Source organism: Paramormyrops kingsleyae, chromosome 25 (genome assembly GCF_048594095.1).
Source record: "Paramormyrops kingsleyae isolate MSU_618 chromosome 25, PKINGS_0.4, whole genome shotgun sequence".
In the NCBI taxonomy this organism is placed as follows: domain Eukaryota; kingdom Metazoa; phylum Chordata; class Actinopteri; order Osteoglossiformes; family Mormyridae; genus Paramormyrops; species Paramormyrops kingsleyae.
In genome coordinates, this window is record NC_132821.1 from 27,362,029 (window position 1) to 27,370,857 (window position 8,829).

The 8,829-nt window shown below is 50.4% G+C and overlaps 39 non-coding genes across 39 annotated transcripts; all 39 read right to left on the reverse strand.

Moving 5' to 3' along the window:
* Positions 1-34: 34 nt before the first annotated feature.
* trnaf-gaa (transfer RNA phenylalanine (anticodon GAA)) lies at positions 35-107 on the reverse strand. Its single transcript has one exon. It is a non-coding gene; the product is annotated as a tRNA-Phe (tRNA).
* A 127-nt stretch (positions 108-234) lies between these two features.
* On the reverse strand, positions 235-308 carry trnai-aau (transfer RNA isoleucine (anticodon AAU)). Its single transcript has one exon. It is a non-coding gene; the product is annotated as a tRNA-Ile (tRNA).
* A 96-nt stretch (positions 309-404) lies between these two features.
* trnaq-cug (transfer RNA glutamine (anticodon CUG)) lies at positions 405-476 on the reverse strand. The gene has a single exon. It is a non-coding gene; the product is annotated as a tRNA-Gln (tRNA).
* Positions 477-543: 67 nt separating this feature from the next.
* Positions 544-616, reverse strand: trnaf-gaa (transfer RNA phenylalanine (anticodon GAA)). The gene has a single exon. It is a non-coding gene; the product is annotated as a tRNA-Phe (tRNA).
* Positions 617-1,041: 425 nt separating this feature from the next.
* On the reverse strand, positions 1,042-1,114 carry trnaf-gaa (transfer RNA phenylalanine (anticodon GAA)). The gene has a single exon. It is a non-coding gene; the product is annotated as a tRNA-Phe (tRNA).
* A 127-nt stretch (positions 1,115-1,241) lies between these two features.
* trnai-aau (transfer RNA isoleucine (anticodon AAU)) lies at positions 1,242-1,315 on the reverse strand. The gene has a single exon. It is a non-coding gene; the product is annotated as a tRNA-Ile (tRNA).
* A 96-nt stretch (positions 1,316-1,411) lies between these two features.
* trnaq-cug (transfer RNA glutamine (anticodon CUG)) lies at positions 1,412-1,483 on the reverse strand. Its single transcript has one exon. It is a non-coding gene; the product is annotated as a tRNA-Gln (tRNA).
* Positions 1,484-1,550: 67 nt separating this feature from the next.
* On the reverse strand, positions 1,551-1,623 carry trnaf-gaa (transfer RNA phenylalanine (anticodon GAA)). Its single transcript has one exon. It is a non-coding gene; the product is annotated as a tRNA-Phe (tRNA).
* Positions 1,624-1,750: 127 nt separating this feature from the next.
* On the reverse strand, positions 1,751-1,824 carry trnai-aau (transfer RNA isoleucine (anticodon AAU)). The gene has a single exon. It is a non-coding gene; the product is annotated as a tRNA-Ile (tRNA).
* Positions 1,825-2,059: 235 nt separating this feature from the next.
* trnaf-gaa (transfer RNA phenylalanine (anticodon GAA)) lies at positions 2,060-2,132 on the reverse strand. The gene has a single exon. It is a non-coding gene; the product is annotated as a tRNA-Phe (tRNA).
* A 127-nt stretch (positions 2,133-2,259) lies between these two features.
* On the reverse strand, positions 2,260-2,333 carry trnai-aau (transfer RNA isoleucine (anticodon AAU)). The gene has a single exon. It is a non-coding gene; the product is annotated as a tRNA-Ile (tRNA).
* A 228-nt stretch (positions 2,334-2,561) lies between these two features.
* Positions 2,562-2,634, reverse strand: trnaf-gaa (transfer RNA phenylalanine (anticodon GAA)). The gene has a single exon. It is a non-coding gene; the product is annotated as a tRNA-Phe (tRNA).
* Positions 2,635-2,761: 127 nt separating this feature from the next.
* trnai-aau (transfer RNA isoleucine (anticodon AAU)) lies at positions 2,762-2,835 on the reverse strand. Its single transcript has one exon. It is a non-coding gene; the product is annotated as a tRNA-Ile (tRNA).
* A 96-nt stretch (positions 2,836-2,931) lies between these two features.
* On the reverse strand, positions 2,932-3,003 carry trnaq-cug (transfer RNA glutamine (anticodon CUG)). The gene has a single exon. It is a non-coding gene; the product is annotated as a tRNA-Gln (tRNA).
* A 67-nt stretch (positions 3,004-3,070) lies between these two features.
* trnaf-gaa (transfer RNA phenylalanine (anticodon GAA)) lies at positions 3,071-3,143 on the reverse strand. The gene has a single exon. It is a non-coding gene; the product is annotated as a tRNA-Phe (tRNA).
* Positions 3,144-3,270: 127 nt separating this feature from the next.
* trnai-aau (transfer RNA isoleucine (anticodon AAU)) lies at positions 3,271-3,344 on the reverse strand. The gene has a single exon. It is a non-coding gene; the product is annotated as a tRNA-Ile (tRNA).
* Positions 3,345-3,440: 96 nt separating this feature from the next.
* On the reverse strand, positions 3,441-3,512 carry trnaq-cug (transfer RNA glutamine (anticodon CUG)). The gene has a single exon. It is a non-coding gene; the product is annotated as a tRNA-Gln (tRNA).
* Positions 3,513-3,579: 67 nt separating this feature from the next.
* On the reverse strand, positions 3,580-3,652 carry trnaf-gaa (transfer RNA phenylalanine (anticodon GAA)). The gene has a single exon. It is a non-coding gene; the product is annotated as a tRNA-Phe (tRNA).
* A 127-nt stretch (positions 3,653-3,779) lies between these two features.
* Positions 3,780-3,853, reverse strand: trnai-aau (transfer RNA isoleucine (anticodon AAU)). The gene has a single exon. It is a non-coding gene; the product is annotated as a tRNA-Ile (tRNA).
* Positions 3,854-3,949: 96 nt separating this feature from the next.
* trnaq-cug (transfer RNA glutamine (anticodon CUG)) lies at positions 3,950-4,021 on the reverse strand. Its single transcript has one exon. It is a non-coding gene; the product is annotated as a tRNA-Gln (tRNA).
* A 267-nt stretch (positions 4,022-4,288) lies between these two features.
* Positions 4,289-4,362, reverse strand: trnai-aau (transfer RNA isoleucine (anticodon AAU)). The gene has a single exon. It is a non-coding gene; the product is annotated as a tRNA-Ile (tRNA).
* A 228-nt stretch (positions 4,363-4,590) lies between these two features.
* trnaf-gaa (transfer RNA phenylalanine (anticodon GAA)) lies at positions 4,591-4,663 on the reverse strand. Its single transcript has one exon. It is a non-coding gene; the product is annotated as a tRNA-Phe (tRNA).
* A 127-nt stretch (positions 4,664-4,790) lies between these two features.
* trnai-aau (transfer RNA isoleucine (anticodon AAU)) lies at positions 4,791-4,864 on the reverse strand. Its single transcript has one exon. It is a non-coding gene; the product is annotated as a tRNA-Ile (tRNA).
* A 96-nt stretch (positions 4,865-4,960) lies between these two features.
* Positions 4,961-5,032, reverse strand: trnaq-cug (transfer RNA glutamine (anticodon CUG)). Its single transcript has one exon. It is a non-coding gene; the product is annotated as a tRNA-Gln (tRNA).
* Positions 5,033-5,099: 67 nt separating this feature from the next.
* Positions 5,100-5,172, reverse strand: trnaf-gaa (transfer RNA phenylalanine (anticodon GAA)). Its single transcript has one exon. It is a non-coding gene; the product is annotated as a tRNA-Phe (tRNA).
* Positions 5,173-5,299: 127 nt separating this feature from the next.
* On the reverse strand, positions 5,300-5,373 carry trnai-aau (transfer RNA isoleucine (anticodon AAU)). Its single transcript has one exon. It is a non-coding gene; the product is annotated as a tRNA-Ile (tRNA).
* A 235-nt stretch (positions 5,374-5,608) lies between these two features.
* Positions 5,609-5,681, reverse strand: trnaf-gaa (transfer RNA phenylalanine (anticodon GAA)). Its single transcript has one exon. It is a non-coding gene; the product is annotated as a tRNA-Phe (tRNA).
* A 127-nt stretch (positions 5,682-5,808) lies between these two features.
* On the reverse strand, positions 5,809-5,882 carry trnai-aau (transfer RNA isoleucine (anticodon AAU)). The gene has a single exon. It is a non-coding gene; the product is annotated as a tRNA-Ile (tRNA).
* Positions 5,883-6,110: 228 nt separating this feature from the next.
* Positions 6,111-6,183, reverse strand: trnaf-gaa (transfer RNA phenylalanine (anticodon GAA)). Its single transcript has one exon. It is a non-coding gene; the product is annotated as a tRNA-Phe (tRNA).
* A 127-nt stretch (positions 6,184-6,310) lies between these two features.
* Positions 6,311-6,384, reverse strand: trnai-aau (transfer RNA isoleucine (anticodon AAU)). The gene has a single exon. It is a non-coding gene; the product is annotated as a tRNA-Ile (tRNA).
* A 228-nt stretch (positions 6,385-6,612) lies between these two features.
* On the reverse strand, positions 6,613-6,685 carry trnaf-gaa (transfer RNA phenylalanine (anticodon GAA)). The gene has a single exon. It is a non-coding gene; the product is annotated as a tRNA-Phe (tRNA).
* Positions 6,686-6,812: 127 nt separating this feature from the next.
* On the reverse strand, positions 6,813-6,886 carry trnai-aau (transfer RNA isoleucine (anticodon AAU)). Its single transcript has one exon. It is a non-coding gene; the product is annotated as a tRNA-Ile (tRNA).
* Positions 6,887-7,114: 228 nt separating this feature from the next.
* Positions 7,115-7,187, reverse strand: trnaf-gaa (transfer RNA phenylalanine (anticodon GAA)). Its single transcript has one exon. It is a non-coding gene; the product is annotated as a tRNA-Phe (tRNA).
* Positions 7,188-7,314: 127 nt separating this feature from the next.
* trnai-aau (transfer RNA isoleucine (anticodon AAU)) lies at positions 7,315-7,388 on the reverse strand. Its single transcript has one exon. It is a non-coding gene; the product is annotated as a tRNA-Ile (tRNA).
* A 235-nt stretch (positions 7,389-7,623) lies between these two features.
* On the reverse strand, positions 7,624-7,696 carry trnaf-gaa (transfer RNA phenylalanine (anticodon GAA)). Its single transcript has one exon. It is a non-coding gene; the product is annotated as a tRNA-Phe (tRNA).
* A 127-nt stretch (positions 7,697-7,823) lies between these two features.
* On the reverse strand, positions 7,824-7,897 carry trnai-aau (transfer RNA isoleucine (anticodon AAU)). The gene has a single exon. It is a non-coding gene; the product is annotated as a tRNA-Ile (tRNA).
* A 96-nt stretch (positions 7,898-7,993) lies between these two features.
* On the reverse strand, positions 7,994-8,065 carry trnaq-cug (transfer RNA glutamine (anticodon CUG)). The gene has a single exon. It is a non-coding gene; the product is annotated as a tRNA-Gln (tRNA).
* Positions 8,066-8,132: 67 nt separating this feature from the next.
* trnaf-gaa (transfer RNA phenylalanine (anticodon GAA)) lies at positions 8,133-8,205 on the reverse strand. The gene has a single exon. It is a non-coding gene; the product is annotated as a tRNA-Phe (tRNA).
* A 170-nt stretch (positions 8,206-8,375) lies between these two features.
* trnaf-gaa (transfer RNA phenylalanine (anticodon GAA)) lies at positions 8,376-8,448 on the reverse strand. Its single transcript has one exon. It is a non-coding gene; the product is annotated as a tRNA-Phe (tRNA).
* Between the last annotated feature and the right edge of the window lie 381 nt (positions 8,449-8,829).

Sequence of the window (8,829 nt, forward strand, 5' to 3'; positions counted from 1 at the left end):
CTACCGGCAACTAGCTCCAAGACCCACATCGCGCTGCCAGAACCCGGGATCGAACCAGGGACCTTTAGATCTTCAGTCTAACGCTCTCCCAACTGAGCTATTCCGGCACATCTGTTTGTTCCACCGCATGTGGAATGTAGGACTGCCTCCTAAATGAAAGAGGGCAGATATTGGACATGGAAGACATGTAGGGGTATTTGATAGGTCGAGGTCACTGGGAGAAAAAACACAGCATGGCCCGTATGGGGATCGAACCCATGACCTTGGCGTTATTAGCACCACGCTCTAACTAGCTGAGCTAACCGGCCAAGGGCTGGAAATGGCTAATTACACCACAAGCAAAAGTGCAAAAGAAACATTTTTAAGCAAGAGTGTGCCTTGGGGCTCAAAAGTGAGCCTGAGACAGGTCCCACTGAGATTTGAACTCAGATCGCTGGATTCAGAGCCCAGAGTGCTAACCATTACACCATGGAACCGGGATGTACGTCGCATCAATGAAGGTGGAGACGCTACCGGCAACTAGCTCCAAGACTCACATCGCGCTGCCAGAACCCGGGATCGAACCAGGGACCTTTAGATCTTCAGTCTAACGCTCTCCCAACTGAGCTATTCCGGCACATCTGTTTGTTCCACCGCATGTGGAATGTAGGACTGCCTCCTAAATGAAAGAGGGCAGATATTGGACATGGAAGACATGTAGGGGTATTTGATAGGTCGAGGTCACTGGGAGAAAAAACACATCATGGCCCGTATGGGGATCGAACCCATGACCTTGGCGTTATTAGCACCACGCTCTAACCAGCTGAGCTAACCGGAAAAGGGCTGGAAATGGCTAACTACACCACAAGCAAAAGTGCAAAAGAAACATTTTTAAGCAAGAGTGTGCCTTGGGGCTCAAAAGTGAGCCTGAGAGAGGTCCCACTGAGATTTGAACTCAGATCGCTGGATTCAAAGCCCAGAGTGTTAACCATTACACCATGGACGTCACATCTATGAAGGTGGAGACGCTACCGGCAACTAGCTCCAAGACTCACGTCGCGCTGCCAGAACCCGGGATCGAACCAGGGACCTTTAGATCTTCAGTCTAACGCTCTCCCAACTGAGCTATTCCGGCACATCTGCTTGTTCCACCGCATGTGGAATGTAGGACTGCCTCCTAAATGAAAGAGGGCAGATATTGGACATGGAAGACATGTAGGGGTATTTGATAGGTCGAGGTCACTGGGAGAAAAAACACAGCATGGCCCGTATGGGGATCGAACCCATGACCTTGGCGTTATTAGCACCACGCTCTAACTAGCTGAGCTAACCGGCCAAGGGCTGGAAATGGCTAATTACACCACAAGCAAAAGTGCAAAAGAAACATTTTTAAGCAAGAGTGTGCCTTGGGGCTCAAAAGTGAGCCTGAGACAGGTCCCACTGAGATTTGAACTCAGATCGCTGGATTCAGAGCCCAGAGTGCTAACCATTACACCATGGAACCGGGATGTACGTCGCATCAATGAAGGTGGAGACGCTACCGGCAACTAGCTCCAAGACTCACATCGCGCTGCCAGAACCCGGGATCGAACCAGGGACCTTTAGATCTTCAGTCTAACGCTCTCCCAACTGAGCTATTCCGGCACATCTGTTTGTTCCACCGCATGTGGAATGTAGGACTGCCTCCTAAATGAAAGAGGGCAGATATTGGACATGGAAGACATGTAGGGGTATTTGATAGGTCGAGGTCACTGGGAGAAAAAACACATCATGGCCCGTATGGGGATCGAACCCATGACCTTGGCGTTATTAGCACCACGCTCTAACCAGCTGAGCTAACCGGCCAAGGGCTGGATATGGCTAACTACACCACAAGCAAAAGTGCAAAAGAAACATTTTTAAGCAAGAGTGTGCCTTGGGGCTCAAAAGTGAGCCTGAGACAGGTCCCACTGAGATTTGAACTCAGATCGCTGGATTCAGAGCCCAGAGTGTTAACCATTACACCATGGAACCGGGATGTACGTCGCATCAATGAAGGTGAAGACGCTACCGGCAACTAGCTCCAAGACTCACATCGCGCTGCCAGAACCCGGGATCGAACCAGGGACCTTTAGATCTTCAGTCTAACGCTCTCCCAACTGAGCTATTCCGGCACATCTGTTTGTTCCACCGCATGTGGAATGTAGGACTGCCTCCTAAATGAAAGAGGGCAGATATTGGACATGAAAGATATGTAGGGGTATTTGATAGGTCGAGGTCACTGGGAGAAAAAGCACAGCATGGCCCGTATGGGGATCGAACCCATGACCTTGGCGTTATTAGCACCACGCTCTAACCAGCTGAGCTAACCGGCCAAGGGCTGGAAAGGATTAGCTAGACCACAAGCAAAAGTGCAAAAGAAACATTTTTAAGCAGGAGTGTGCCTTGGGGCTCAAAAGTGAGCCTGAGACAGGTCCCACTGAGATTTGAACTCAGATCGCTGGATTCAGAGCCCTAACCATTACACCATGGAACCGGGATGTACGTCGCATCAATGAAGGTGGAGACGCTACCGGCAACTAGCTCCAAGACTCACATCGCGCTGCCAGAACCCGGGATCGAACCAGGGACCTTTAGATCTTCAGTCTAACGCTCTCCCAACTGAGCTATTCCGGCACATCTGTTTGTTCCACCGCATGTGGAATGTAGGACTGCCTCCTAAATGAAAGAGGGCAGATATTGGACATGGAAGACATGTAGGGGTATTTGATAGGTCGAGGTCACTGGGAGAAAAAACACAGCATGGCCCGTATGGGGATCGAACCCATGACCTTGGTGTTATTAGCACCACGCTCTAACCAGCTGAGCTAACCGGCCAGGGGCTGGAAATGGCTAACTACACCACAAGCAAAAGTGCAAAAGAAACATTTTTAAGCAGGAGTGTGCCTTGGGGCTCAAAAGTGAGCCTGAGACAGGTCCCACTGAGATTTGAACTCAGATCGCTGGATTCAGAGCCCAGAGTGCTAACCATTACACCATGGAACCGGGATGTACGTCGCATCAATGAAGGTGGAGACGCTACCGGCAACTAGCTCCAAGACTCACATCGCGCTGCCAGAACCCGGGATCGAACCAGGGACCTTTAGATTTTCAGTCTAACGCTCTCCCAACTGAGCTATTCCGACACATCTGTTTGTTCCACCGCATGTGGAATGTAGGACTGCCTCCTAAATGAAAGAGGGCAGATATTGGACATGGAAGACATGTAGGGGTATTTGATAGGTCGAGGTCACTGGGAGAAAAAACACAGCATGGCCCGTTTGGGGATCGAACCCATGACCTTGGCGTTATTAGCACCACGCTCTAACCAGCTGAGCTAACCGGCCAAGGGCTGGAAATGGCTAACTACACCACAAGCAAAAGTGCAAAAGAAACATTTTTAAGCAGGAGTGTGCCTTGGGGCTCAATAGTGAGCCTGAGACAGGTCCCACTGAGATTTGAACTCAGATCGCTGGATTCAGAGCCCAGAGTGCTAACCATTACACCATGGAACCGGGATGTACGTCGCATCAATGAAGGTGGAGACGCTACCGGCAACTAGCTCCAAGACTCACATCGCGCTGCCAGAACCCGGGATCGAACCAGGGACCTTTAGATCTTCAGTCTAACGCTCTCCCAACTGAGCTATTCCGGCACATCTGTTTGTTCCACCGCATGTGGAATGTAGGACTGCCTCCTAAATGAAAGAGGGCAGCTATTGGACATGGAAGACATGTAGGGGTATTTGATAGGTCGAGGTCACTGGGAGAAAAAACACATCATGGCCCGTATGGGGATCGAACCCATGACCTTGGCGTTATTAGCACCACGCTCTAACTAGCTGAGCTAACCGGCCAGGGGCTGGAAATGGCTAACTACACCACAAGCAAAAGTGCAAAAGAAACATTTTTAAGCAGGAGTGTGCCTTGGGGCTCAAAATTGAGCCTGAGACAGGTCCCACTGAGATTTGAACTCAGATCGCTGGATTCAGAGCCCAGAGTGCTAACCATTACACCATGGAACCGGGATGTACGTCGCATCAATGAAGGTGGAGACGCTACCGGCAACTAGCTCCAAGACTCACATCGCGCTGCCAGAACCCGCGATCGAACCAGGGACCTTTAGATTTTCAGTCTAACGCTCTCCCAACTGAGCTATTCCGACACATCTGTTTGTTCCACCGCATGTGGAATATAGGACTGCCTCCTAAATGAAAGAGGGCAGATATTGGACATGGAAGACATGTAGGGGTATTTGATAGGTCGAGGTCACTGGGAGAAAAAACACAGCATGGCCCGTATGGGGATCGAACCCATGACCTTGGCGTTATTAGCACCACGCTCTAACCAGCTGAGCTAACCGGCCAAGGGCTGGAAATGGCTAACTACACCACAAGCAAAAGTGCAAAAGAAACATTTTTAAGCAGGAGTGTGCCTTGGGGCTCAATAGTGAGCCTGAGACAGGTCCCACTGAGATTTGAACTCAGATTGCTGGATTCAGAGCCCTAACCATTACACCATGGAACCGGGATGTACGTCGCATCAATGAAGGTGGAGACGCTACCGGCAACTAGCTCCAAGACCCACATCGCGCTGCCAGAACCCGGGATCGAACCAGGGACCTTTAGATCTTCAGTCTAACGCTCTCCCAACTGAGCTATTCCGGCACATCTGTTTGTTCCACCGCATGTGGAATGTAGGACTGCCTCCTAAATGAAAGAGGGCAGATATTGGACATGGAAGACATGTAGGGGTATTTGATAGGTCGAGGTCACTGGGAGAAAAAACACAGCATGGCCCGTATGGGGATCGAACCCATGACCTTGGCGTTATTAGCACCACGCTCTAACTAGCTGAGCTAACCGGCCAGGGGCTGGAAATGGCTAACTACACCACAAGCAAAAGTGCAAAAGAAACATTTTTAAGCAGGAGTGTGCCTTGGGGCTCAAAAGTGAGCCTGAGACAGGTCCCACTGAGATTTGAACTCAGATCGCTGGATTCAGAGCCCAGAGTGCTAACCATTACACCATGGAACCGGGATGTACGTCGCATCAATGAAGGTGGAGACGCTACCGGCAACTAGCTCCAAGACTCACATCGCGCTGCCAGAACCCGGGATCGAACCAGGGACCTTTAGATTTTCAGTCTAACGCTCTCCCAACTGAGCTATTCCGACACATCTGTTTGTTCCACCGCATGTGGAATGTAGGACTGCCTCCTAAATGAAAGAGGGCAGATATTGGACATGGAAGACATGTAGGGGTATTTGATAGGTCGAGGTCACTGGGAGAAAAAACACAGCATGGCCCGTATGGGGATCGAACCCATGACCTTGGCGTTATTAGCACCACGCTCTAACCAGCTGAGCTAACCGGCCAAGGGCTGGAAATGGCTAACTACACCACAAGCAAAAGTGCAAAAGAAACATTTTTAAGCAGGAGTGTGCCTTGGGGCTCAAAAGTGAGCCTGAGACAGGTCCCACTGAGATTTGAACTCAGATCGCTGGATTCAGAGCCCAGAGTGCTAACCATTACACCATGGAGCCAGGATGTACGTCGCATCAATGAAGGTGGAGACGCTAACGGCAACTAGCTCCAAGACTCACGTCGCGCTGCCAGAACCCGGGATCGAACCAGGGACCTTTAGATCTTCAGTCTAACGCTCTCCCAACTGAGCTATTCCGGCACATCTGTATGTTCCACCACATGTGGAATGTAGGACTGCCTCCTAAATGAAAGAGGGCAGATATTGGACATGAAAGATATGTAGGGGTATTTGATAGGTCGAGGTCACTGGGAGAAAAAACACAGCATGGCCCGTATGGGGATCGAACCCATGACCTTGGTGTTATTAGCACCACGCTCTAACCAGCTGAGCTAACCGGCCAAGGGCTGGAAAGGATTAGCTAGACCACAAGCAAAAGTGCAAAAGAAACATTTTTAAGCAGGAGTGTGCCTTGGGGCTCAAAAGTGAGCCTGAGACAGGTCCCACTGAGATTTGAACTCAGATCGCTGGATTCAGAGCCCTAACCATTACACCATGGAACCGGGATGTACGTCGCATCAATGAAGGTGGAGACGCTACCGGCAACTAGCTCCAAGACTCACATCGCGCTGCCAGAACCCGGGATCGAACCAGGGACCTTTAGATCTTCAGTCTAACGCTCTCCCAACTGAGCTATTCCGGCACATCTGTTTGTTCCACCGCATGTGGAATGTAGGACTGCCTCCTAAATGAAAGAGGGCAGATATTGGACATGGAAGACATGTAGGGGTATTTGATAGGTCGAGGTCACTGGGAGAAAAAACACAGCATGGCCCGTATGGGGATCGAACCCATGACCTTGGCGTTATTAGCACCACGCTCTAACCAGCTGAGCTAACCGGCCAAGGGCTGGAAATGGCTAACTACACCACAAGCAAAAGTGCAAAAGAAACATTTTTAAGCAGGAGTGTGCCTTGGGGCTCAAAAGTGAGCCTGAGACAGGTCCCACTGAGATTTGAACTCAGATCGCTGGATTCAGAGCCCTAACCATTACACCATGGAACCGGGATGTACGTCGCATCAATGAAGGTGGAGACGCTACCGGCAACTAGCTCCAAGACTCACATCGCGCTGCCAGAACCCGGGATCGAACCAGGGACCTTTAGATCTTCAGTCTAACGCTCTCCCAACTGAGCTATTCCGGCACATCTGTTTGTTCCACCGCATGTGGAATGTAGGACTGCCTCCTAAATGAAAGAGGGCAGATATTGGACATGGAAGACATGTAGGGGTATTTGATAGGTCGAGGTCACTGGGAGAAAAAACACAGCATGGCCTGTATGGGGATCGAACCCATGACCTTGGCGTTATTAGCACCACGCTCTAACCAGCTGAGCTAACCGGCCAAGGGCTGGAAATGGCTAACTACACCACAAGCAAAAGTGCAAAAGAAACATTTTTAAGCAGGAGTGTGCCTTGGGGCTCAAAAGTGAGCCTGAGACAGGTCCCACTGAGATTTGAACTCAGATCGCTGGATTCAGAGCCCTAACCATTACACCATGGAACCGGGATGTACGTCGCATCAATGAAGGTGGAGACGCTACCGGCAACTAGCTCCAAGACTCACATCGCGCTGCCAGAACCCGGGATCGAACCAGGGACCTTTAGATCTTCAGTCTAACGCTCTCCCAACTGAGCTATTCCGGCACATCTGTTTGTTCCACCGCATGTGGAATGTAGGACTGCCTCCTAAATGAAAGAGGGCAGATATTGGACATGGAAGACATGTAGGGGTATTTGATAGGTCGAGGTCACTGGGAGAAAAAACACAGCATGGCCCATATGGGGATCGAACCCATGACCTTGGTGTTATTAGCACCACGCTCTAACCAGCTGAGCTAACCGGCCAGGGGCTGGAAATGGCTAACTACACCACAAGCAAAAGTGCAAAAGAAACATTTTTAAGCAGGAGTGTGCCTTGGGGCTCAAAAGTGAGCCTGAGACAGGTCCCACGGAGATTTGAACTCAGATCGCTGGATTCAGAGCCCAGAGTGCTAACCATTACACCATGGAACCGGGATGTACGTCGCATCAATGAAGGTGGAGACGCTACCGGCAACTAGCTCCAAGACTCACATCGCGCTGCCAGAACCCGGGATCGAACCAGGGATCTTTAGATCTTCAGTCTAACGCTCTCCCAACTGAGCTATTCCGGCATATCTGTTTGTTCCACCGCATGTGGAATGTAGGATTGCTTTCTAAATGAAAGAGGGCAGATATTGGACATGGAAGATATGTAGGGGTATTTGATAGGTCGAGGTCACCGGGAGAAAAAACACAGCATGGCCCGTATGAGGATCGAACCCGTGACCTTGGCGTTATTAGCACCACGCTCTAACCAGCTGAGCTAACCGGCCAAGGGCTGGAAAGGGTTAGCTACACCACAAGCAAAAGTGCAAAAGAAACATTTTTAAGCAGGAGTGTGCCTTGGGGTTCAAAAGTGAGCCTGAGACAGGTCCCACTGAGATTTGAACTCAGATCGCTGGATTCAGAGCCCAGAGTGCTAACCATTACACCATGGAACCGGGATAGATGTCGCATCAATGAAGGTGGAGCTGCTACCGGCAACTAGCTCCAAGACTCACATCGCGCTGCCAGAACCCGGGATCGAACCAGGGACCTTTAGATCTTCAGTCTAACGCTCTCCCAACTGAGCTATTCCGGCACATTTGTTTGTTCCACCGCATGTGGAATGTAGGACTGCTTCCTAAATGAAAGAGGGCAGATATTGGATATGGATGACATGTAGGACAATACACCATGGAACCGGGATGTATGTCGCATCAATGAAGGTGGAGCCGCTACCGGCAACTAGCTCCAAGACTCCCTTCGCGCTGCCAGAACCCGGGATCGAACTAGGGACCTTTAGATCTTCAGTCTAACGCTCTCCCAACTGAGCTATTCCGGCACATCTGTTTGTTCCACCGCATGTGGAATGTAGGACTGCCTCCTAAATGAAAGAGGGCAGATGTTGGCCATGGAAGATATGTAGGGGTATTTGATAGGTCGAGGTCACCGGGAGAAAAAACACAGCATGGCCCATATGGGGACCGAACCCATAACCTTTAGATCTTCAGTCTAACGCTCTCCCAACTGAGCCATTCTGGCACATCTGTAGGTTCCACCGTTGCCGTTTTCTGCCTGTTTCTTTGGAGCCCATCCCTCCATCCATCCATCCCTCCCTCATACTTTGCACTTTTGAAAACCCAGATTGTTTCCCACTCCATCCCTCAGCTGGCTCTGGAATTATGTCAACTTAAAGGCCGCTGCTTGGAAATGCTGATGATCC